This window comes from Scyliorhinus canicula, chromosome 7 (assembly GCF_902713615.1).
Source record: "Scyliorhinus canicula chromosome 7, sScyCan1.1, whole genome shotgun sequence".
Classification (NCBI taxonomy): domain Eukaryota; kingdom Metazoa; phylum Chordata; class Chondrichthyes; order Carcharhiniformes; family Scyliorhinidae; genus Scyliorhinus; species Scyliorhinus canicula.
This window is the reverse complement of record NC_052152.1, coordinates 165,674,919-165,701,697: the sequence shown is the minus strand read 5'-3', so window position 1 is coordinate 165,701,697 and position 26,779 is coordinate 165,674,919. Positions and strand designations below refer to the sequence as shown.

The following is a 26,779-nucleotide window of genomic DNA, read 5'->3' as shown; positions in this document are numbered from 1 at the left end:
CCTCAGTGTGGATCCCAACGATGAGTGGTCTGCTGCCCTCACAGTTAACAAAGCTCGTATCCGGTTTAAACTGGACACCGGCACATCGGCGAACCTCATCTCGAAATCTGACCTCGACACCTCGACTAGACCAAGCATTCTTCCACCGGCCTGCCAGCATGCGAAGAATCTTTACTCCCACATCAGGGCGGCAGAGACTGCAAAGCTGGCCTCCCACGAGGTGGAAAGGGTGCAGGCCATCACTCAGATGCAGGGCCTGAGCTTCAAGGAGAGTGGCTGTTTTGTGCGCTTTTCCTGTGTCCCTGCGCAAGCACGCCACGACCGAGTGGACGACGAGACCGACAACCCGACTGCGCAGGTGCGTACGTTGATCGACCGCACTGCGCATGCGGTTTGAAATCATCGGGCCTGACAGAGCGTCCCTGCTCGGTGCTCGGGTCTGCAAGCTCCTGAACCTAGTTCAGCACGTCCACACCATGACACCATCACCGGCGACGGCCTCGCCTGATGGAAACTTGCAAGCCGACATAGATGACATCATCACGCATTACCACAGCGTATTCGATGGAATGAGCATGCTCCCATACCGATATAAAATCCTGCTCAAGCCGAACGCCACCCCTTTAATTCATGCACCACGCCGGGTGCCGGCGCCCCTCAAGGATCGTCTGAAGAAGCAATTACAGGACCTCCAAGACCAGGGCATCATATCGAAGGTCACAGAGCCCACAGACTGGGTCAGCTCCATGGTTTGCGTCAAGAAGCCGTCAGGGGGGCTTCGCATTTGCATTGACCCTAAGGATCTAAACCGCAACGTCATGCGGGAGCATTCCCGATATCAAAACGTGAAGAGTTGACCAGTGAGGTGGCTCATGCCAAATTCTTTACTAAGCTGGAAGCCGCCAAGGGTTTTTGGCAAATACAGCTGGATGCGTCCAGTCGCAAGCTGTGCACGTTCAACACCCCGTTCAGTCGCTACTGCTACAACCGGATGCCTTTTGTCATCATATCTGCATCCAAAATATTTCACCGCATCATGGAACAGATGATGGAGGGCATCGAGGGGGTTCGAGTGCACGTTGACTATGTCATTATCTGGTCCACAACCCCCCAGGAACACATCGCTCGCATCAAGAAGGTATTCCAGAGAATCCATGAGCATGGTCTCCAGCTCAACAGGGCCAAGTGCTCATTTGGTCAATTGGATATCAAATTCCTCGGTGACCACATCTCGCAGCAGGGCGTGCGGCCAGATGCCGACAAGATCTCGGCGATCAACGCCATGAAGACCCCGGAGGACAAGAAGGCGGTCCTCCGCTTTCTCGGGATGGTCAACTTCCTCGGGAAATTCAATCCCAATATGGCATCCCACACCACCGCCCTCCGCCATCTCGTCAAGAAGTCGACGGAATTCCAGTGGCTGCCCACACATGGACAGGAATGGCGTGAGCTGAAAGCAAAGCTCACCATAGCCCCGGTTCTCGAGTTCTTCAACCCAACCAAGGAAATCACGATATAAACTGATGCAAGCCAGGATGGCATTGAGGCGGCCTTCAGCGGGATGACTCCTCGTCATGGGCTCCAGTGGCGTATGCTTCCAGGGCCATGACGCCCACTGAGCAACGGTACGCTCAGATTGAGAAGGAATGTCTGGGCCCCCTGACAGGGATAGTCAAGTTTCATGACTATGTTTACGGCCTGCCAAAATTCACAGTAGAAACGGACCACAGACCTCTAGTCCACATAATCCAGCAGGATTTAAATGACATGACACCTCGGTTACAGCAAATTCTTCTTAAGCTACACCGCTACGACTTCGAACTTGTCTACACGCCAGGCAAAGAGCTGATCATTGCAGATACCCTAACCAGGTCCATTACTACACCGTGTGAACAAAGTTACTTCATCTGCCATATAGAAGCGCAAGTGCAATTGTGTGCCACCAACCTTCTGGCCTCTGACGAATGGGTGGTCCAAATTCGTGAGGAAACGGCCAAGGATCCTCTGCTGCAGCGTGTGATGCAGCACCTTACCAATGGCTGGCAGAAGGGACAATGTCCCCAGTTCTATAACGTCAAAGACAACCTGACGGTGGTGGAAGGCATCCTTCTGAAACTTGACAGGATCGTAATTCCTCAGAGCATGCGGGCTATGGTGCTGGGCCAACTCCATGAGGGTCACCTTGGGGTCGAGAAATGCCGATGCAGAGTTCGGGAGGCGGTCTATTGGCCGGGCATCAGCCAGGACATTGCCAACACAGTCCTCAACTGCCCTACCTGTCAGAAGTTTCAGCCAGCTCAACCCAAAGAAACGTTGCAGCAGCACGAGATCATGACCACTCCGTGGTCCAAAGTCGGTGTATACCTCTTCACGCCAAGATTGGATTGGATTGGATTGGATTGGATTTGTTTATTGTCACGTGTACCAAGGTACAGTGAAAAGTATTTTTCTGCAAGCAGCTCAACAGATCATTCAGTACATGGAATAAAAGGGAATTAAACAGAATTCAAGAATTCTGTGACTATGCCCTCCTGGTCAACTACTTCTCCAGTTACCCAGAAGTGGTGAAACTGTCTGACCTCACATCGAAGGCGGTAATCAAAGTCTGCAAAGAAACATCCACACGGTAATGAGCGACAACAGTCCTTGCTTTTACAGCCAGGAATGGTCTGATTTTGCACAGTCCTACAACTTCACGTAAGTTGTCACGTAACCTCCAGTCCCCACTACCCGCAGTCAAACGGGAAGGGGTCCATATTGTAAAGCGGTTGCTGTGCAAAGCTGCAGACTCAGGCTCTCTGACTTCAACCTGGCAATGCTGGCATACAGGGCAACCCCACTGTCCACTGGGTTGTCTCCAGCGCAGATGCTCATGAATCGCATTCTGAGGACCACGGTTCCAGCCATTAATGTTCTAGACCTTGATCATCTCACGGTCTTACAGAAAATGCAGCAGTCACGGGCCCAACAGAAGGCCACATACAATGCTCATGCCACGGATCTACCCGAGCTGGCCCCAACTGATGATGTTCGTGTCCAGTTGCCTGAGGGCGGCTGGTCAGCCACAGCTGTTGTGATCAAACAAGTGGCCCCAAGATCGTTCCTTGTCCGCATGGCTGATGGCTCCCTGCTACGGTGCAACAGACGGGCACTGCTAAGAGTTTTGCGCCCGCTACCTGACTGAAGTGCCCCGCCGCCTACGATGCTTCCTCCGGACGTACCCTACCACGAGGCCACCGATCTACCATCAATCCTGCCGGCCCATGTGACCACCGCGATGGCAGCCATCCCGCCTATCCAAGTGCACGCGGCTCCTGATCCACCTCTGCGGCGATGAATAAGAATTCATTGCCCACCACAAAGACTAAATCTATAGACTGCACTTCTGTACATTTTGTGACTACATCGATTTGACCTATGTAAATATTGTTTCGTTTGCCATGTATCTGCACTATCGACACCTTCCTATGTGTATATGTTCATCTTGACACCTTTTGTATATAGTCAGACGTATATACATATACGCATGCACACCTTGGTATTTATTTATCTAAAAAAAGGGGGAGGTGTCATAATATCCACTCATGTACATAATGAAGTGCAGACAGGCAGTGATTGACACACAGGTTGACCAGTAAGCACACAGCGCAGTGCAGCCAATCACCAGACAGGACACTACCACTATAAAGCCAGAGGGCACTAGTTTTCCCGTTCTCTCTGGACCCAGCCACTGAGACAGTCAGAGTCCACAAGCTAGCCAGTGCAAACACCATGCGGTAGCTAGTAAGTCTGGTCAAGCCAGTACAAGGTCTCCAGTCAGTTCAGTATAGTGTCAACCCACAGCTGAACATGTATATTAGTTCTATCGTTGAATAAAACCATGTTGGATCTTCTCGTGTTAGACGTCTGTTTCTAGCTTCACTGCATCAAGTGCAGTCCGAAAAGAGGCATTAAAAAGCCCAATCTCTTGCGTAGTGATTCTGAGATAATAATTGTTCCATTTAGACAGAGAGTGATTCTGAGATGAAAGTGTTGTCTGGTTAGGATATGTAGTCAGTTTATGATATATATACACATCGCGAAATGATTATATCCATCAATTTCTCATTTGGGCTTAATTCGTCTGCCACATCAGGCATCATGTCTTGAAAATCTAGTATATATCCGAATAAAGGGATTGATTCTCCATTGCCTGATGCTGGTATCGAGATTCCCGATTCGGCAGAGAATACCAGGTAGTACAATGAAAAACCTCTGCATTTTCACTTACCCTTTCCTAACATCTGCTGCCTCAGGCAAAATTATTTAAAGGAGCAGCTGTTACAAGCGTCACAGGCTTTCTTGAAAACCAAGTACACTTGAAAGGGCTTCAAATCTCTTGACAGCCTTTGAAATGCCTTCTGCGGGATTCTCCATCGGCGGGATCCTCCGCTGAGCCGGCAGTGCACTCATGCCCACGGGTTTCCCGAGAGCGTGGCGTGCCCACAATGGGAAACGTATTTGGCCAGCTGTGGGAACGGAGAATCTTGCTGTCGGTGGGGACGCGCCGTGCAGAAAAACAGGGCTGGCGGGACGGAGAACCCCTCTCCTATTTCTTCCTTTGATTCAAATAATTTTTCCTTATAAGATGCAAATGTTTCTGCCTCAACCATTCCCTATGACAAAGCAGAGTTTTTTTTTAAATTCTAAATTGCTATTATTATTCTGGATAAGTCCCAAATTCACTCATACAAAGTAAAGTATGTCACTTAATAATATTTTTTAAATTAGCACTTCATATGAACATAAGATTTATGCCCACAAGTATGTTCTTGTCTCAGGGGTTGAAAGGTAAATCTAACTGATACATTTGGTGGGAATCTTCGGCCACGGCTATCACCGGGATCACCTGGCCCCATCGGAAGTCAATGAACCTTCGGCTGACCTGCTGCATTTTAAAAAAATAATCTTTATTATCACAAGTAGGCTTACGTTAACACTGCTATGAAGTTACTGTGAAAAGCAGAGGGAGAATTCAGAATGTCCAAATTACCTAACAGCACGTCTTTCAGAACTTGTGGGAGGAAACCGGAGCACCCGGAGGAAACCCACGCAGACACGGGGAGAATGTGCGGACTCCACTCAGACAGTGACCCAAGCCGGGAATCGAACCTGGGACCCTGGAGCTGTGAAGCCACAGTGCTAGCCACCGTATGATGGCTCCTGGAAAATCCCGGCCAATTGTTATTCCTGTACATTTTCTTGAGATCATTGGTCAAATTCAAAGGTGCCAATAAAACCAAGATTTCAATTAAACCGTAGGAGCAGCCACTGAAATTTGATTACAAATTGCTTCAAGGCGGATATTTCCCTGATTGAAAACCATAGTTTTGGAGTGAAACTATTGTCCTTGTTTATTATTTTGTCTTGAAAATTGAAAGTAGCATTAATGGAAGTGCACTGTATCTTACTCAGTTAATTGGCAAATTTTGATTATTCCTGGATGAGGATTAGCACTCTGGCAGATAGCTGAAGATGGACAGATTGATTCACACTGATGGCCAAATTTTAACGAATAATTTCCCTCACCATTAAATGCAGAAAATGACCAGACCACTTCTGTAACTCTTTAATCACAGCAATAGTCTTGATTTTTCAAGGTGCCTTAGATTTGGGGACTGATGAAAATTAATTAACAATAGGGGCAAAGGAAAGACGCAAGGGAATTAGACAGAAAGATAAATGCATTAACATTAAGAAAAAATTAATTGCAAAATCCATCCCTAGCCATTTACTAGTTATTGAAAATCAATGTGTAATCATTAGTTATTACAGCTGGTTGGGAAAGATAAGCATTAAAAAGATCCACTGAGTAATAGTATATTGCTTTTCATCTTTGTCAGTTGAAGAAATGATCTACCCTTGGTATTTGCATTGTGTTAGGAGCATTGAGTTATTTGTTTGATTGAAGTGGGAGGCACGGCGTAATGGGGAGACATGGGAGGAGTGGAGGGAAATGTCTATAAAACCAAGGTTGTCGTCATCTTTGCAGTACTTCAATAAATTTATTTAGAACTGGGAAGATTGTCGGCAAATTAAATTGTCTGTCATGTGTTACTATTCCTCACCATAGTGAACAGTAAATTCCGATACTTCGGAATAATGCAATTTTGGAGGTAGGCCCAAAGAAATTAATATGTAATTTATTTTATTGTACTGCTGTGGGGTTTCTCTGTATAGCATGTATTATACAATAAATAAATCTGTAACACAGAAATGTGTCATGTTTTCCTTATCAGCTCAAATGGCCATTTAATTTGCACAGGTATGTATGATATGTTGTTTATATTACACCCCCACCTGTCTTACTGTACACCCCTACAAATAACACTTAAAACATCATTAATGGGCTGGATTCTCTATTTGGGTGACTATGTTCTCTCGCCAGAGCTGAATTGTACCAATTGATCCCTTGGCGGTCGTAAAGCAGGATGCAATTCAGTGTTCCGTGCCTGCAAATTTATGCATGATGTGGAATACGAGGGACACCCAGGGAATCCAACCATCGGGCTGCCGTCTTGAGTGGGAGCCCGATAGCGAGGTCCCCTGGCCGGCCACACCCCAGCCCCACCGCAAATCTGTCCTGACCCCCTCCCCGGATTGCCTAGGTGCCCCCATACTCCCAAGTATGGGAGTGACCCGACCCGCAGCCCCCCCAGGACCCCTGTAATAGGGAGGCCCCCCACAGAGACCCCAATGATAGGGAGACATCCCACAGGGACCTCTGTGATAGGAAGAAAGCCCACAGGGTCACCCTGACGAAAGGGACCGCCAAGGGATCCTCCAAGTAAGGGAACCTCCGCCCCAGAAAAGAGACCCCTGACTGGAAGCTAGAGAACAGTCCAGATAGGGGCTGTGGGAAGCATTATTGCTGTAATACTTACCTTGCAGCTTCACTTTTCCATTCCTCGAAGGAAAGCGGCTGTGCCTGCATCTGGTTCCCACAGATTCACTATCTGCAAGTCATTCATAGCTTTAAGTAGTGGTCTATGATTGACAGCTCATAAAAACCATCTGTAGCCTTCATCCATTCATATCCGTTTCAGTGTCCTAAGTGATGAAACCCCAATGTTTGTAGACTGTGGTGAACGTATTGCATTAACCATTCACCATATATGTAACTGTACCACGCTGTAGCCCATGAGGGCTCCACCTATGGACCATTGTAAGGTATTACCTGTGATGTATCATGTTGGTGTCTTTGTGGGATCCGCCCCTGGCTCCTCCCCTTGAGGGGAGGTATAAAGAGCAGTAGCCCTGTAGGTGGCTCTCAGTAGCAGAGCAGTCGCAGGCAGGCACTGTTCTAGTCGATTAAAGCCACAGTTTACATCTACTCTCTGTTTCGCGTGAATTGATGGTCGCATCAATTTAATTGACTAAAACACCACGATGAAATCTGCCCTCAAACCTGACTGACTGGAACTCGACCCACAGGCTGCGGAGGCCAAAGGGATTTTTTCGCACTGGTTCTGCTGTTTTGAGGCCGACCTCGCCGTCTCCTCCCCGTCTTCCGTCTTCGACGATCAGAAGCTGTGCCTCCTCCACGCCCAGGTGAGCCATCGAATCTCTGTACAACTCGAGGAAGCCTCCACTTACGCAGACGCCCTCGTGATGCTGAAGTGCCTATACGTAAGATCCGTGAATGCGGTATACGCGTGGCATCTCCTCACTGCTCGCCGTCAATGCCATGGGGAATCGCTGGAGGAGTAGCTACGCGACCTCAAAGTCCTTGCATGAAGTTGCAACTACCAGGCCGTTACAGACCTCGCAGTCCAGGACGCCTACGTGGCCGGAGTCAGGTCCAACTACGTGAGACAGCTCCTACTCGAGAAGGGTGCCCTGGACCTGGAAGAGACGGTAAAGCTAGCCTCCTCCCTAGAAGTACCGTTCAAAAGCCTTAACGCGTTCTCGCCTGACCACGCGACCCCCTTGTGGACCCCCGACCAAAGAGTAACGCAGGCCTGTGCCGTGCGGCTGCCCGCCCAACACTGGGGGCTACCCTGCTATTTCTGCGGCCAGCATCAGCACCACCGATGAGAGAGACAGGCTTCCAACACTATTTTATTGATCAATCAACTATCTATTTTATTGATCAATCAACTGTTAAACATACTTGAACTGTGGGTTGACACTATGCTGAGTTGACTGGAGACCTGAGGCTAACCTTTTTTTTTTAATATAATTTTTATTGGAATTTTTTACAGAAAATATAAAACATAACGACAAACAATGAAGTGCAACAAAATAACCCATAATAACTGTAACACCCCCAGACCGTATCGACGCATGTATCACATCCCCCACCCCCCCCCCCCCCCAACCCCAATGAACAACAAAAGAAGTTAAAAATAAATTTAAATTAAATAAACAAACATAGTCATCGTCCGCCCCACCCCCACCTTTTCTCTCCCCCTTCCCCCCCTCCCCCCCGGGTTGCTGCTGCTAATGTCCCCGTACCCTATCGTTGAGCCAGAAAGTCGAGAAAAGGTTGCCACCGCCAAAAGAACCCTTGTACCGACCCTCTCAGGGCGAATTTGACCTTCTCTAGCTTAATGAAACCCGCCATGTCATTGATCCAGGTCTCCACGCTTGGGGGCCTCGCATCCTTCCATTGCAGCAAGATCCTTCGCCGGGCTACTAGGGACGCAAAGGCCAGCACACCGGCCTCTTTCGCCTCCTGCACTCCCGGCTCCACCCCAACCCCAAAAATCGCAAGTCCCCATCCTGGCTTGACGCTGGATCCCACCACCCTCGACACCGTCCTCGCCACCCCCTTCCAGAACTCCTCCAGTGCCGGGCATGCCCAGAACATATGGGCATGGTTCACTGGACTCCCCGAGCACCTGACACACCTGACTCCACCCCCAAAGAACCTACTCATCCTCGTCCCAGTCATGTGGGCCCGGTGCAGCACCTTGAATTGGATGAGGCTAAGCCGCGCACACGAGGAGGAAGAATTAACCCTCTCCAGGGCATCAGCCCATGTCCCGTCTTCGATCTGTTCCCCCAGTTCCCCCTCCCACTTAGCTTTCAGCTCCTCTACTGACGCCTCCTCCGCCTCCGGCATAACCTTGTAGATATTAGATATCTTCCCCTCTCCGACCCAGACCCCCGAAAGCACCCTGTCGCTCACCCCCATCGCGGGAAGCGAAGGGAATCCCTCCACCTGCCGCCTAGCAAATGCCTTTACCTGCAGATACCTGAACATGTTCCCCGGGGGGAGCCCAAATTTCTCCTCCAACTCCCCCAGGCTCGCAAACCTCCCATCAATAAACAGGTCCCTCAGCTGTCTGATGCCCGCTCTGTGCCAACCCTGAAATCCCCCATCAATGTTCCCCGGGACAAACCTATGGTTCCCCCTTAACGGAGCCTCCATCGAGCCCCCCACTTCTCCCCTATGTCGCCTCCACTGCCCCCAAATCTTGAGGGTAGCCGCCACCACCGGACTCGTGGTATACCTCGTAGGAGGGAGCGGCCACGGCGCCGTTACCAGGGCCCCCAGGCTTGTATCTCCACAGGACACCCTCTCCATCCGTTTCCATGCTGCCGCCCCCCCTCCATTACCCACTTGCGCACCATTGACACATTGGCCGCCCAATAATACCCCGAGAGATTGGGTAACGCCAGCCCCCCCCCATCTCTACCCCACTCCAAGAAGACCCTCTTCACCCTCGGGGTCCCATGCGCCCAAACAAAGCTCATGATGCTGCTAGTCACCCTTCTAAAAAAGGCCCTAGGGATAAAGATGGGCAAACACTGAAAAAGGAACAAGAACCTTGGGAGAACCGTCATTTTGACGGACTGCACTCTACCCGCCAACGATAGCGGCACCATGTCCCACCTTTTAAATTCCTCCTCCATCTGCTCCACCAGCCTGGTAAAATTAAGCTTATGGAGAGTCCCCCAACTCCTGGCCACCTGCACCCCCAGGTATCTGAAACTCTTCACTGCCCTCTTAAATGGGAGTCTCCCAATTCCCTCCTCCTGATCACCCGGGTGTACTACAAATACCTCACTCTTGCCTAAATTTAACTTATAGCCCGAGAAGCCCCCAAATTCCGCTAACAGCTCCATCACCCCCGGCATTCCCCTTCTGGATCCGCCACATGCAACAGCAGGTCGTCCGCATACAGCGATACACGATGTTCCTCCCCACCCCGCACCAGACCCCTCCACCTCCCTGACTCCCTCAACGCCATAGCCAAAGGTTCAATCGCCAGTGCAAAGTGCAAGGGGGACAGGGGGCACCCCTGCCTGGTCCCACGGTAGAGCCTAAAGTACTCCGATCTCCATCCATTGGTAACTACACTTGCCATCGGAGCCGCGTAGAGCAGCCTCACCCATTTGATGAATCCCTCCCCGAATCCGAACCGCTCCAGCACCTCCCACAGGTACCCCCACTCAACTCTATCAAACGCTTTCTCCGCATCCAGCGCCACCACTATCTCCGCCTCCCCCTCCACTGCCGGCATCATAATAATATTTAGCAGTCTCCGCACATTCGTGTTGAGCTGCCGTCCCTTGACAAATCCTGTCTGATCCTTGTGTATCACCCCTGGCACACAGTCCTCTATCCTGGTGGCCAGGATCCTCGCCAGCAACTTAGCGTCAACATTGAGGAGCGAGATAGGCCTGTATGATCCACACTGCAAGGGGTCCTTATCCCGCTTCAGGATCAGAGAGATCAGCGCCCGTGACATCATCGGGGGCAAAGCCCCCCCCTCCCATGCCTCATTGAAGGCTCGCACCAACAGGGGGCCCACCAGATTCGCATACCTTTTATAAAATTCCACCGGGAACCCGTCCGGCCCCGGCGCCTTACCTGACTGCATTTGTCCAATCCCCCTGACTAGATCCTCCAACTCTATCGGCGCCCCCAGCCCCTCTACCAGCTCCTCTTGAACCCTTGGGAACCATAGCCTGTTCATGAAGCTCTCCATCCCCCCTCTCCCCATCGGAGATTCTGACCGGGACAGTTCCTCGTAGAAGTCCCTAAAGACCCCATTTACTTCTGTCCCCTTCTGCGCTACATTCCCACCCCTATCCGTCACTCCACCAATTTCCCTAGCCGCATCTTGCCTGCGGAGCTGATGCGCCAACATCCTGCTCGCCTTCTCCCCATACTCATATACCGTGCCCTGCGACCTCCTCCACTGTGTCTCCGCCTTTCTGGTGGTCAACAAGTCAAATTTGGCCTGCAAACTACGCCGTTCCCCCAGCAACCCCTCCTCCGGTGCCTCCGCGTATCTCCTGTCCACATCCAGGAGCTCCCCCACCAGTCTCTCCCTCTCCTTCCTCTCCCTCCTTGCCCTATGGGCCCGGATGGAGATCAGCTCCCCCCGGATCACTGCTTTCAGAGCCTCCCAGACCATCCCCACCCGGACTTCCCCCATGTCGTTGGTATCAAGACACCCCTCAATACTTCCCCGGACCCTCCTACACACCTCCTCATCAGCCAGCAGCCCCACATCCAGGTGCCAGAGCGGGCGCTGGTCCCGCGCCTCCCCCATCTCCAGATCAACCCAGTGCGGAGCATGGTCTGAAATCGCTATGGCCGAATACTCTGCATCCTGCACCTTCGGGATCAATCCCCTGCTCAGGATGAAAAAATCTATTCGGGAATAGACCCTATGGACATGGGAGAAAAAGGAATACTCCCGCGCTCCTGAGGCTAACCTGACCAGACTATTTTGCTACCACATGATGGATGTTCGTGTTGTTGCTACACGGGCTCTGGCTGTCTCAGACGCTGCATCCCAAGAGAGCGGGAAAACTAGTGCCCTCTGGCTTTATAGTTGCCGTATCCTGTCTGGTGATTGGAGAGAAGAACCGGATGGTTGTAGATTACAGCCAAACCATAAACGGGTACACGCATCTTGATGCGTACCCCCTTCCCCGGATTGCAGACATGGTTAACCAGATCGCCCACTACCGGGTGTTCTCCACGGTGGAACTGAAGTCTGCATACCACCAGCTCCCAATCCGCCCGGAGGACCGCCACTACATGGCCTTTGAGGTAGACGGCCACCTCTTCCACTTCCTCCGGGTCCCCTTTGGTGTCACAAACGGGGGTCTCGGTCTTTCAAAGAAGCCCAAGCCATCGTGGAAGCCGTGCGGCACTGGAGGCACTACCTCGCTGGTAGGAGGTTTACCCTCATCACCGATCGGTAGCCTTCATGTTCGATAATACACAGCGGGGCAAAATCAAGAATGATAAGATCTTGAGGTGGAGGATTGAACTCTCCACCTATAATTACGATATAGTATATCGTCTTGGGAAGCTCAACGAGCCCCCAGATGCCCTGTCCCGCGGCACGTACACCAGCGCGCAAGATGACCGACTCCGGGCTATCCACGATGACCTCTGCCACCCGGGGGTCACTTGGCTTCTCCACTACATCAAGGCCCGCCACCTGCCCTACTCCACTGAGGAGGTCAGAGCCATGACCAGGGACTGCCCGCTCTGCGCGGAGTGCAAGCCGCACTTCTATTGACCAGATAAGGCCCACCTGGTAAAGGCATCCCAGCCCTTTGAGCACCTCAGTATCGATTTCAAAGAACCCCTCCCCTCCACCAACCGCAACACATATTTCCTCAACGTCATTGACGAATTCTCCCGCTTCCCCTTTGCAATCCTCTGTCCCGACGTGACTGCCGCCACCATCATTAAAGCCCTACGTAGTGTCTTCACCCTGTTTTTATTCCTCACGTATGTTCACAGTGACCGGGGCTCGTCGTTAATGAGCGACAAACTGCATCAGCATTTGCTCGGTAAGGGCATCGCCTCGAGCAGGACTGCCAGTTATAATCCCCGGTGAAACGGGCAGGTGGAGAGGGAGAACGCAAGAGTCTGGAAGGCCGTCCTCCTGGCTCTACGGTCTAGGGATCTCACAGTTTCCCACTGGCAGGAGGTCCTCCCCGACGCACTCCACTCTATTAGGTCCCTCCTTTGCACAGCCACAAACAAGACCCCTCATGACCGCCTGTTTGTTTTCCCCAGGAAATCCACCTCCGGGGCCTCGCAGTAGCCCTGTAGGCGGCTCTCAGTAGCAGAGCAGTCACAGGCAGGCACTGTTCTAGTCGATTAAAGCCACAGTTTACATCTACACTCTGTTTTGCGTGAATTTATGGTTGCATCATAGACAATGACCACAGCAAAGAAAGGTAAGTGCATTCCAAGCAATAAGTGCATTCCATTCACTCAAGCTCGGCATCGATCTGAATTTGCTCCGTTGGCTGATTCACCGTCCCTTCGGGGAACGCATTCCGGGCATCCCAGGGATGGGAAATCCTGCTCATCATCTACAAACTTTTTTAAAATTCCAAAATAGATAAACAACACTTATTAATGCAGTTACCTATTTATGTTTTCCTATACAGTCCCTAATCTTTGCCTCCATTGACTTTGCCTAATTTCTGTAGGCCTGGTTTTGTTTGCTATGTTCAAGAGTTGTCATTGCTGTTGGCTTTAACCAATATTCGAACGCTGTGCCTGTAATAATTGCTCCGATTCCACGATATTTCTTTTGATTCATTTTGGGCTTCCCATGCAACCCATGCCCATGCAACCTTTCATCCTTATTTACATGCTCAGCTCATGACATTTCCAGGGAGAAGTGGCTAATTCATTTCACAAGTGTCTCATATATCAACTGTATCTATTAATTTAACTCAATGGTGCACTTCATTAATAAATGTTCACCCTTTCGTACAGCCATGGCCCCTGCCACCAATGTTGGGGGTGCATCATTGATTCCCTCCCCTGCCAGTAACATTGCATGAGATCCTCTAGTGTTGGACAGTGATTGTGTTCCTTGCAGTGGTGAGATTCCCAGTAGGAGTTCAAGCTAATTGCCCGGTTATTTAGATTAAATATTTAGATAAGATTTAGATTTATCGTGATGTGTAGTGAGGTACAGTGAAAAGTATTGTTCTGTGTACAGTCCAGGCAGATCGCTCCATACACGAAAGCATAGAACCTCCGACAAATACACGATCTAAACATATAAACTTAGACATCGGGTGAAGCAAATGGAATACAGTGAAGTAAACGTAAAAGAACATGGTTAGTGATTATATTAGTGTTAGAATTAAGATTTTAAAGGTTTTAAAAGATGTAGGAAGAGGATCTGTGGGGGAGAGCTCACTGAGAGTCGCCGTGCACCGGCGCCATCTTGGCTACCAGAGAGATGAGATTAAAAACCAGAAGAAATTGGGTCAGGGTTATAGTCGGGACAATGAAGCAGATGAAAGTCTATTCTGCCAAATGGTTTGAAATCCAATCCCAAGACTCCATCTCAGTTAATACAGGTTTTAATTAAATTTAAAATGAAATTAGAAGTGTGAGCTAAAGGCATTAATAACTGGGTCTAAGAAACGTGAAAATAACTTAATGATAAGTCTTTAATAAGTCTTGTTTTGTAAGGAAGATGAGAATGGCGTACTCTGGGCGCGGTCCAATTGCCATGCTGCGCCCAAAAAGCAGCTCGCAGGGGCGCAGCATGGCCGATGAAAGCTGGGAGACCCCGCTCCTGGGATCTACATGGCTCGCAATGCCTCGCGGGATCATGTTGGATCTCGTAAGATGTTGCCATGTAAATCCCACCATTGTGGGTGGGATCATTTTTTAGAAAATCTGCATAATAGAGTGAGGTTTGGGATTCATCCCCTTTGCCTTGGAGACCTTGGGCGAGCGCCATTCCGCACTGGCCCCTGCAAACGGGGACCAGATGGAACAACACCCGTGGGGGTCTCCCGGGGGATTGGAGGCTGCCAGCTGCATGTGCTTTGGGCAGGGTGGTGCCCTGGCACTGCTGGTGCTACCTGAGCACCCTGGCAGTGCCACATGGGTGCCAGCCGGGCAGTGTCCAGGTGGCACTGCCAACTGGCATGGGCACTGACAGGGTGCCAGGTTGGCATTGCCAAGTGGTCAAGCTCACTTTTCTGCGCGCTGTGATTGGGCGGGCTGCCTTGCGTGGATGGGGGGGGGGCTGTTGCCGGGGACCCTCCCATAATGCATTTGGGCTGGTGGGAGTGGAGGACGGGGATCGCTTCGAGGGCCTTGGAGATCAGGAACCCATTTTAAAATGGCATCCTGATCTCTAGTTACGCTGGGGGGTTCCAGTGAGTGATGCTCATCAGTGTACAAATTGGTGCTGAGGCCCCTTATACAACACGAGTCGCATTGTACAGCCATGTGTTTCTAGGCACTGCGAGCGCCGGGAAACAAGCAGCTGAATGCGCTCGCTATGGGACTTTGTTCCCATGTAGTTGAATTGAACACTTTATAAGAACATAAGAACTAGGAGCAGGAGTAGGCCATATGGCCCCTCGAGCCTGCTCTGCCATTCAATGAGATCATGGCTGATCTTTTGTGGACTCAGCTCCACTTTCCGGTCTGAACACCATAACCCTTAATCCTTTTATTCTTCAAAAAATTATCTATCTTTATCTTAAAAACATTTAATGAAGAAGCCTCAACTGCTTCACTGGGCAAGGAATTCCATAGCTTCACGGTACAATATTGGATTATTGGTGACCTCAATTAAGCTAATATAAACTGCTCTAATGGAAGTGAGACAACAGTGTCTGAACTTGTGAAGGTAGTCCAAGATCATTTTTTGACTCAATATGTTATGGACTGAACAGTGTGCTTTCAGATGTTGTTTTTAGAAATGTTATGGATTAACTTCACAATGTAGAAGTGGTGGAGGAGGCTGCAATATGTTTAAAAATGTCGAACAATTAACATCAAGAAGAACATGGAGAAAAAGTATATGACTGTAAAATGACCTATGCAAAGGAATGAGGAGTGAACTAATACCAATTACTTTGGAAGTATTGCTGAAGGAGATCATAGATGGAAAAATGTTTTATTTTTATAACTAATATTGAATATGCAATGTAAATATATGCGAGAGAAAAATAAATGTAGCCTAAGTGCACAGTGCCAGATAAAATAGAGCAATAAAAATACAGAAAAAATAATAAAGTCATCGAGAAAAGCTCAAAGGAAAACCTCAGGAAAGGGCATTCAAATGTCTGGCCATTGTTTCAGCAGTGTACTAAAGCACAATACTAAATGTTCTTCAGTATCATAACAAAAGGAGAATAGTTATGGGGAAATTTAAAATGTGTAAAAAGTGGTCGTGGCACACACGATGAAGGTGAAATGGGAAAATACCAAATGAGTATTTGGCACAGGAATACATCTGTGATAAGTTGCTGTCGTTTTTTTCCTGCTCAAACTTTTCTCCAGTTCTGTTAAGGTTTTCATCTCTAATGTCGTCCACTTCTGATGGAAGGATGTTGACACTGAAGTGCTGGAATGCTCTACCCTTATTCCCTGCCGGAACAGTGGAACCATTTCTGGGTCGGCTACTCAAATGGATGAAGGAGTGAGCTTTGCTAAGTCTCTACCCCAGAGCCTCTGGGCTCCCTGACCAAGCGGCAATGGTGGCCAGGAGGATGTAACCATTCTGTCAAAGGAAGTATTGTGTGGGATATAAAGGCTCACCAGCACCTGGATTTTTTAGGCAGCAGCAACTACAGGAATCGAGAAGAGATTTGGGAAGGCTGCTCGCGAGGTCTATCATTCAGTTCCTGCTTTGGGATCTGATAGACTGTAGTGAGGTGAACTGTCCTGAGGACATGGGGATGAGGACAAACTCCCCAACCAAACAGGCATTGATGGAAGTGACTGAGGAAGTGAGCAGCAGGAGTATGGCTACTTCAACCTAGTGACAGTGCACAAAGAAGGTTCAAGACTTTAGGAGGGTATGACAGGTGAATGGCAGAACGTTCATATGCCAACCGCCACACAGTGGCTTTCACAGCATTTCCTTGCAAAGCACACTTCAGAACAATGCACCTTTCAGCTCCTTTCATTCCTCTCTGTGCAGACACCTCACACCCCCATCCGAACACCCAACACTCACCCTCACCTCCATTGTATTGCCCTCTTACACTCGTGCCTCACAGTCACCCTCCATGAATGTGTTTTTCATTCCTCTCCACTCAAGGCAGTAGGGGTTTTTCACAGTAACGTCATTGAAGTCCACTTGTGACAATAAGCGATTATTACGGACACTTGCTTCTTTGCTTTCTTTCCTTTCAGAAGAGAGCACACCACTTGGTGACGGGCAAAGACCCGAACTGAGGGATGGGGATGGGCGTGAGGGTGGAGGAGGGGGTAGCGATGGTCCTCAAATGACAGGCACCATATCGGCCACTGTAAATGCACTCCTATTGAGGTGGAGGTCTTGTTCCAGGAGAGTACAGATGTCAGCAGTGTGAGCTTCCTGAGCCACTGTTAGTCAGACATGTCATGGAAGCTGACCCTCAGCCACAAAACTCTGTTTTCAGGGTATTGTCTCCTGAATATCCATATGCATCACTTCCTGAATCTCTATATCCATCAACTCTTGCATCAACATACCCTCACCTCTCAGCTGAGGAGGAGGATGCTGTTGCTGCTGCTTGTATTTTTCTGATGTGCTGCTTATGGCATTATTTGAAGAAGAGCAGGGAAGTTTCCCCTGTTCTACTCGCCAACATTTATACTTCAGCCAACATGGCTAAAGTGGAATATGTTTTCATTCTGTCACCGTTCATTTTTATTTTCATTTGTGTATGTGGGAGCTTGCTGTGTGCAAATTGGCTGCTGGAGTTCTTGCAATACAGTGGTGACAACACTTCAAAAGTAGTTAATTGGCTGTAAAATGGGACATCCTGAAGTCACGAAAGGTACTCCATAAATGCAAGTGTATTCTCTTTATCCTTCCGTACGAATATTGGCCAGAATTCTCCCGCCGTTTGCCAGCAGCAGGATTCTTTGGAGCAGGGAATCGCGCGTCGCTCTGCCGAGAAACATGTGTTTGGGAGGCCGGGGAATCCCACCTGTTGTCTCTGGCTTTCAAGGGAACTAATTCATTTAATGTAGGTACAGCTGTTCTGTTTCTGGCAATTGGCAGTCAAATAATTGTGCTGATGCTGAAAATGTACAGAGCTGACTCTGTCAGAAAAGATCGAGCTGACACAAAACCCCCAAAACTAATTTGCTTCAAGGTGAGTGTTGGTCAGAACAAGAACTAACATTTACGTAGAACCAGAATTGTAAGAAAACATCCCAGCGCCAAATAGGGGAACAGATGATTGATATGGGAGGATGGTGTATGTTGTTTACATGGATTTCAGTAAAATCTTTGACATGGTGCCTCATGGCAGACTGGTGAAGTCACACGGGATCAGAGGTGAGGTGGCAAGATGGATACAAAACTGGCTAGGTCACAGAAGGCAGAGGGTAGCAGTAGAAGGGTGTTTTTCGGAATGGAAGGTTGTGACTAGTGGTGTTCCATAGGGATCAGTGCTGGGACTTCTGTTGTTTGTAGTATACGTAAACGATTTGGAGAAAAATTTAGCTGGTCTGATTAGTAAGTTCGCGGATGACACCAAGGTTGGTGAAGTGGCAGATAGTGTTGAGGGTTGTCAGAGGATACAGCAGGACATCGATAGGTTGGAGACTTGGGCAGAGAAATGGCAAATGGAGTTTAATCCAGACAAATGTGCGGTAATGCATTTTGGTAGGTATAACATAATGGGAAAATGGCAAAACTCTTAGGAATATAGTAAGTCAGAAAGAACTGGGCGTGCAGGTCCACAGATCTTTGAAGGTGGCAACACAAGTGGACAAGGTAGTCACGAAAGCATAAGGAATGCTTGCCTTCATTGGACAGGGCATCGAGTATAAAAACTGGTAAGTCATGTTACAGTTGTGTAGAACCTTAGCAAGGCCGCACTTGGAATATTGCGCACAATTCTGATCGCCACACTACCGGAAGGATGTGGAGACTTTGGAGAGGATGCAGAGGAGGTTTACCAGGATGTTGCCTGGTCTGGGGGGTGTTAGCTATGCAGAGAGGCTGAATAGACTCGGATTGTTTTCATTAGTACAATGGAGATTGAGAGGTGACCTGACAAAGGTCTACAAGATTATGGGAGGTATGGACGAGTGGATGGGCAGGCAATCTTTCCCAGGGTGGAGGGGTCAGTCACTAGGGAGCATAGGTTTAAGGTCCATGAGGCAAAGTTTAGAGGAGATGTGTGAGGCAGGTATTTTTACACAGAGGGTAGTGAGTGCCTGGAACCCGCTGCCAGGGATAGTGTGGAAGCAGAAACATTAACGGTGTTCAAAAGGCATCTTGACAAATACATGGGTAGGATGGGTATCGAGGGATACGGCACTGGTAAGTGCTGAGTGTTTTGGCCAAGGGTGGTATCATGACTGGTACAGGCTTGGAGGGCCGAAGGGCCTGTTCCTGTGCTGTGTTGTTCTTTGTTCAGAATCTGAATTACGGATGAAGAAATTAGGAATGTTCAACAGATGAATATCCGTTGACCGAATTAGGCAGTAGAAGACATTCTGATGATTCACAATTCTTTCATCATGATACTACAGTTCAGTTCACGCACTGATTTCCACTCTTCCCTTCTGCCTCTATTGTAATCAATGAGGAGTACCAAAATGGAGAGTCAAAAATAGTTTATTTCCTACTCATGCTAGAAAATACAAAAACAAAGCAACAGTCCAAGTCCCAGTGGGGACTATTCTGAGATGCCAGTTCCTTCCTGGGCCACCTTTTATCTCAGGGAATTAAGGAGCCTGCTGTTGGGCCTCCACCCCTCAGCGGGGGAGCTCATACTCCACAAGCTCCATGGGGAGATCAAATGGGTCGTCCCCTGGGTTTTGTTGGGGTTATGACAGGTTCCCTCTCCCTATCCGGAGGCAACTCCCCAACTGGTGACAAAAAACAATTCTTAGGTACAAGCTTCAATGAGCAGTCACCTGTTCGCAATTCATTTTGAAGCAAGACAGGTTTCACTCTTAAAGGGAGCTGCATTTCTAACATTGTCAAGGAGGGCTGACTGAAAGTGTGATTGAAAAGATAGATTTTTACACAGAATTTATAGGTCTCCATAGTTTCTTAGTTTCACTTTCTCAAGGTACTGCAGTGAGGCACTTTGGCTCTCCAATTGACTAAAGCAGCCCATTGGCCTTTTTTGCTAGGCCCCTCTCGCTCACGGCAGCCTGTCCCTGAAGATGCCTCTCTCTGAAAAGCAGCTTGAATTTTCTCTGCTACATCTCTTGCAGAGAGCCAAGGTGGTCACTGCACCACATGGCCTCACACTATGTTGAGTCGTGGTCCAAAATAAGGTATTGTGGTAATTTTAATTGTGGCCTGAATCCTTCTCCCACCTGCAGTTCTTTTAAATGGCCAAGCTCTTTGTTCTTGCCAAGGCTAAATATGCATTCCTATAATGAGCGTCGATGGAGCTTTGTTTATCTCCTGGCCGAACAAGCATTATGTCAACATCAAATGAAAGTTCATCGTTGGCCTTTTGAAAGTTAACAGCTGGATCCACAGAACTGGTAGCTTGGAGCCATTTTGAATTTCAGTATTTTAAAGTGTATATTTATAAAAATATCACCTTTTTTCAAGAGTCACCATACCGTCAAGCAATATGGCCATAATGTACCATTTGAGGCTGAGAGCGAACTACTGTGTAGTCCTGGGGTATATCATCTATCTGACATGAGTGACCAAGTGTTATTCATTGTACACCACTGAGAAGAAAAATCATAAAAGAGATCTTTATAGGTTACTCAAGCTATTTTAACTGCCTAAATCAACCTTTATTGATGATACCCTTGAATGTATTGATTAAAGAGTATTTCCTACTCTCTCAACTAGGGGAGATATTGTGGTTGTAAAAGGCTAATTAGAAGAAAATAGGAAAGAAAACACACTTGATACTTTTTGATTTCTATAAATGATTCTTTGGAGACAATACCTGAGCCATTGTTTATGCCCAGACTCCCCTTGAAAAAATCTTATTAATTACTCATAAAACAACCAAATTAAACAAACAGGCATTCAAAACCTACGCAAGACACATAATCATCTTAACAGCTCATAAAATTGTCAATCAAACACAGCCCAGTCCTCTTCACAACTGCATAAAGAACCCCCACAGAGCTGAACTTATTAGTGGATTTTGGAGCTCACCCGGGCATTCATAATAGCTGTATTAACATCGGCTCTCAAGATAATCTCAGAAGAGATTTACATTTAGAGGTAAAATAAAGTGCCATACAAACATGAACTGAAGCTAAACTTACTAAACTACAATGTGCATTGTTTGAAATTAATACAGAAACAGAATTTAGTTTGTTTCAAAAGTAATGCTGACTAAGCCTGTTAACATATTTGCCCTGACGATTAGTTACAAGATAATTTATGTTCACTGAAAAAATACATTGCAGTGAAAGGATTAGTCATATTAAAAATAAAAAAATTCATTCAGAATGGAACAGCCTGTATCAGAAATTATCAGCGCCAAGCAGATTGTTGTGGTTTCTATTGTTCATACTTTTCCTGGCTTTGTTATTTAAAATTATATCAAATTTAATTAAATCTGGACCTCAGTCAAATTTTAAGGGCAAGGCAAATTGATGCAGCATTTCACACTTTGTATTTAGACTAAAAGAAGGTGAGTTGTAAAAGAAGGTTAGTTGAAGGCCATGCACAGCATTGTGAATATGGAATTGGATAGGTATTCATCTTCAAAGTGCTTAGTGACATTTGAAATCCACATCCTGCACAGACTGTAACATCTTCAGCAGAAGGATAAAGTAAACACAATATTTATGCTCACATACAGACACATAGCAAAATATGTGTTTAAAATATGTTAACTTTAAAGTTTAACATTTGTGGAATTAAATACCTGAAACCTTTGCACACAAAACACTGCAGATGACGGTTTGTGCATAGCTAGTAAATTTTCATTTTGATCTTGGCATTCATTCAGTTTTGCAGCTCTGTAATTATGGGACCAATTTCTGAAAGTGACTGCAGAAGGCATATTTGAAGTAACATTTCAGTTGATCAATTTACTGAATACAAAGAGACAATTTCACAGTTCTGTGCAGAATAAAGAACTAACAAGCCAGCTTTGCAGAAAGAGTGAAATAAAAACAGAAAACGCTGGAAAAACTCAGCAGATCTGCCGGCATTTGTGGAGAGATAAACAGTTTGAGTGCAGAAAGAAAAAAAATCATACAGGATTTGAAATTAATTTAACTCTCTCTCTCTCTGCACCAAAAAATGGTTGTGCAGTTTTGTACTTGTCATCTTTCTAAATATGCACAAAAGATTGCTGGCAGTATTTGTTTCTGTGCACCCAGATTTGTTCAAGAATTTTAAAGCGAACTTGTGCAGAAATGGAAAGGATACCGTACAATGCGGCTGCCCAGATTTCTCTCCTCAAGGATTATTTAAATGCAAATGAACATTTTCAGAGAATGAAAAATGCTTTTAAAAAGCAATGATTAAAGATTCTATATCCCACGAGTCTTAGGTGAGAAACCTTAATTGGCTAAAGTCTTTTTTTTAATTTAAAGTACCAAATTCATTTTTTCCAATTAAGGGGTAATTTAGCTTGGCCAATCCGCCTAGCCTGCACATCTTTGGGTTGTGGGGGCGAAACCCACGCAAACACGGGGAGAATGTGCAAACTCCACACGGACAGTGACCCAGAGCCGGGAGCGAACCTGGGACCGCGGCGCCGTGAGGCAGCAGTGCTAACCACTGCGCCACCATGCTGCCCAATTGGCTAAAGTTTGACCTTCAATCCTTTTCGGGATTTGAGGTAGTGAATTTTTAAAAGAGGGAAGGGAAACCAACCTGCTAGGTAGTTGAGCAATGAGAATATGTCTGCAAATTGACAATCTCTGTTTGAGGTGCCAAGAACTATCATTTGGAGAAAGGTGAAAAGAAATACAGACCGATATAGCTAATTATTGAAATTCGTAAAACATCATGTTTAATGCAGACAATTTAAAATACTGTGTGTGCGTCATTTCAAATTACTCCATTCATTGGATGCACTGTTGTCACCATTGGATAGCTTTAGCTCCAGTTGACTTCACTCACCATGCAGTAGAAAACAGAATTCCTTAGGGACAATTTTAGCCACGAGCAAAAATGGTCCAGCATGAAAAGCAATTAAAATTAAAACCCGGTCAGCATGGCAGTTTCATGTGCCCATGGAACCATGTTAATCCCAACATTAATTAGTATTCCAATGTATCTGTGTATTTGTTATAAGTACTTGAAATAAGATGTGTGCATACTCTGTAAAATGTCAAAGAGGTCAGTAAACATTTATGGCTTTACAAAATGTAAGTTAAAGAGTTAAATGGAAGCTATTTTAAGAGAGATTTCATATTCCAAATGTTGCGATTTGAGTAGACACTTCTAAAGAAAGCGATGTGTGAATTGGAGAAGTGAAATTATTAATTAGTGTCCCAAAGAGAATACCAAGCTTGCTGACGACAGTATATAACTGAGCTATACAGACCAGACTGTAGCGGGCTAGCCAATCTCCACTGGCTGGTGCCATAATTAGCCTAAGTACCTCTTGTTTACAAAAATATTGTTATCGAGCGATTCACTGGAAAGTATGCATATGTGAACATTAGGTAAGGGTGAGGCTTGCCAATGATTGAATCGCCTTCTAACACAAACACTCATTGCGTTCTTGCACATGAATGGGCATTTGAGGGTGTGTTAACTGTGGGTGACTCATGGCTGTAATAAACTATCCGGGAAGAGCCCAAGTACTCAGATGAAGCGGTGTGAGGAGGTGAGAAAGCGAGCTAAAATATAATGGCGATTTGCTCCTGAGCTCAATTCAGATTGTAAATGGAGATAGCAAGAAATCAGACAAATTGGTTCCTTCTGTTTTTTCTGGTTTTTACTTCCTTCACACAATCATTTCGTTGTTCAATCATTACAATTGTTGCGTTTCTTGTGATTCATCTTGGAAAGCCATGGTGATGGAGGTAGGGATTGAGAACTCTGGATTCAGCTACATTCTTTCTCAAGATCTTGAACTGCTTTGCAGCATCTATTTATATTGCTGCAAAAGCTTTCACAATATATAGAACATGAAACAGTTATAGAATCCTGAGAATCCCGATAGTGCAGAAGGAGGCCATTCATCATATCCAGTCTGCACCGACCCTCTGAAAGAGAATGCTACCTAGGCCCATTACCCGGCCCACTCCCCCACCCTATCCTTGCGAACCCACCTAAGCTGCACATCTTTGGATTGTGGGAAGAAACTGGAGCACCTGAAGGAAACCCACACAGACATGGGGAGAATGTGCAAACTCCACACAGTCACCAAGGGCAGAATTATACCCGGGTCCCTGCCGCTGTGAGGCAGCAGTGCTAACCACTGTGCCACCTTGCCACCCAAATATCAGATTCAAGCATGTGTAGAGAAAAACATAAAATTACATTCAATGTACAGCACAGAAATAGATGCTATTTGGCCTAAACTGTTAGTGTTTAGGCTCCAATAGAGCTTCTTTCCATTCTTTCTCAACCGACTCTATCAGCATAACCTTCTATTCTCTTCTCCCTGATATGCTTATCTAGCTTCCCCATGAATGCATTTATAATATTTCCCTCAACTATTCCCTGAAAAAGTTCCACATTTTCAGCATTCCAGGTAAAGACTTTTCTTCTGAATTCCCGATTTGATTTCTAACTATCTTGTATTGGAGGCCTCTTCCCCACCATTGGAAACACTTTTTATTTGTCATTCTTTCATCATGTTAATGCCCTCAATTCTTTTCAAGAGAAAAGAGACTTAAGCTGTGCAACCTTTCCTTATAGGTAGTTCTACAATAGTCCTTGGCCTAACCATCTTCAGCTGCTTCATCAAGTACATCATATGGTCAGAAGTGGGGATGTTCGCTAATGCCTGCACAATGTTCAGCACCATTAGTGACTCCTCAGATACTAAAGTAGTTCATGTCCAAATGCAGCCAGACATGGATAATATCCAGGTTGGGCTGACAAGTGGTAAGTAACATTTGTGCCACAGAAGTGGTAGGCAATCTCCAATAAGAGAGAATCTAACCATCGCGCTTTAACATTCAATGACATTACCACCATTATCAACCTCCTGCCAGTTACCATTGACCAGAAACTCAAGAAGATCAAAGGCTAGGAGTTCTGTGGCGAGTGACTCATCTCCTGACCCCCAAAGTCTGTCCACCATCTACAAGGCACAAGTTAGGAGTGCAATGGAATACTTTCCACTTGTCTGGATCAGTGCAGCTTCAGCAACACTGAAGATACTTGAAACCATCCAGGACAAAGCAGCCTGCTTGATTGCTATCCCTTACACAACTATTCACTTCCTCCACCACCAATGAACAGTGGTAGGCATGTGCACCATCTGCAAGATGCATCACGGGAACTCATCAAATCTCCTTAGGCAGTACCTTCCAAACCCACGTCCACAACGATGTAGAAGGACAAGAGCAACAAACACATGGGAACACCACGATCTGGAAGTTCCCCTCCAAGTCACTCATCATCCTGCCTTGGAAATACTTTGCTGTTTCTTTACGGTCTCTGGGTCCACATGCTGAAATTCCCTCCCAAACAGCACTGTGGGTGCACCTACATCACATGGACTGCAGTGATTCACTGGATAGAATTTTATCCTATTTTTTAAGAGTGTCAGGCTCTGACGGAAAACGAGTGTTTAGCTCTCTAGCTGCACAGACCAGTTCTCACTCCAGAGCTTAAGCCTCTCTGAGAAAAAGAGAGCCAGTTGGCAGGGTTTATGCCATCACTTTGGCAAGGCCGGCTCCACATAGTTTGGGGCACCATCTTTAAAGGGGTCCTGTTCAGAAGACAAGTTCAACAGCACCCAGCCACTCCTCCTCCCCCTACACATAACTGTTAGGACACCCCCTCACAAGTGTCAGGAGCTTCTCCATCCTCCCACCACAGCAGAATGGGTGGGGCTTTCTCCCAACCACCCCCAACAACACCAACATCAGGGCATTCCTCCATGCAGGGATCCCCCTCTACTCACCCCTCCCCCATGCAGGCATCAGGTGACCTGCCCTCTCACACCCATCCCCCTTGCAGACATTGGGACAACAGCCCCCACCCACCCATCACCACCACTGCAGTCTCGGGGGCATTGTCCCTCCTCACAGGCATCAGCCCTCCCCAACAAACAAAAGGAGAACCCCTCCCATGGGGCTGCACAGATGGTCCACCCTTGGCGCTGCCCTCGTCATATGTTAGCACTACCAGGTTGACACTGTGCTACCCTGGCATTACCAACCAGTGCCTGGGGGTTGTGCCAGGGCACTGCCTGGGTATGTCCCTCTACCCCATACATGGGGGCCATACATACCTTTGCGCCCCGGGGGTTCCTCTTGATTGAATCTCGTTTTTCAAAACCTGTTTTAAACCTCGTCGACAAGGTTTGAAAGTTAGTGGGGTGGGGGGCTGGCTAATTACATTCAAATACAGGTAAAACCATGAAAGGTAGGTTCTTGCCCTTTATGGGCGTGAACTTTGTGATGTCACCCATTCGATGAGTGTGGAAAATCGGATTGCATTTCCCAATACTCTCCGGATTTCCCCCCCACGTGGGCAGTTCCGCAGTCCACTAACCCGGGTTCAAAATTGCCCCAAGATGGCAGCTCACCAGCACATTCTCAAGGTCAATTAAGGATGGGCAATAAATGCTCTCTTAGCCAGCGATGCCCGCAACCCAAATTAAAAACCTCGTCAATCTTTTTTGTAATCTCTCCAATGCCTCTATATCCTTTGTCTAATATGGCAACCAGAACTATACA

At 47.2% G+C, this 26,779-nt stretch overlaps 1 protein-coding gene across 2 annotated transcripts in view; it reads left to right on the top strand.

Moving 5' to 3' along the window:
* LOC119969504 (stathmin-3-like) overlaps positions 1-26,779 on the top strand; it is an 87,932-nt gene that overhangs the window by 24,436 nt on the left and 36,717 nt on the right. Inside the window, exon 1 of one of the 2 annotated variants that reach the window (XM_038803202.1) lies at positions 25,570-25,574. The exons of the other annotated variant lie outside the window; for it this stretch is intronic. The gene's annotated coding sequence lies outside the window, so the exon portion shown is untranslated. Of the gene's footprint in view, positions 1-25,569; positions 25,575-26,779 lie in introns of those variants that run through there. 2 annotated transcript variants of the gene reach the window in all.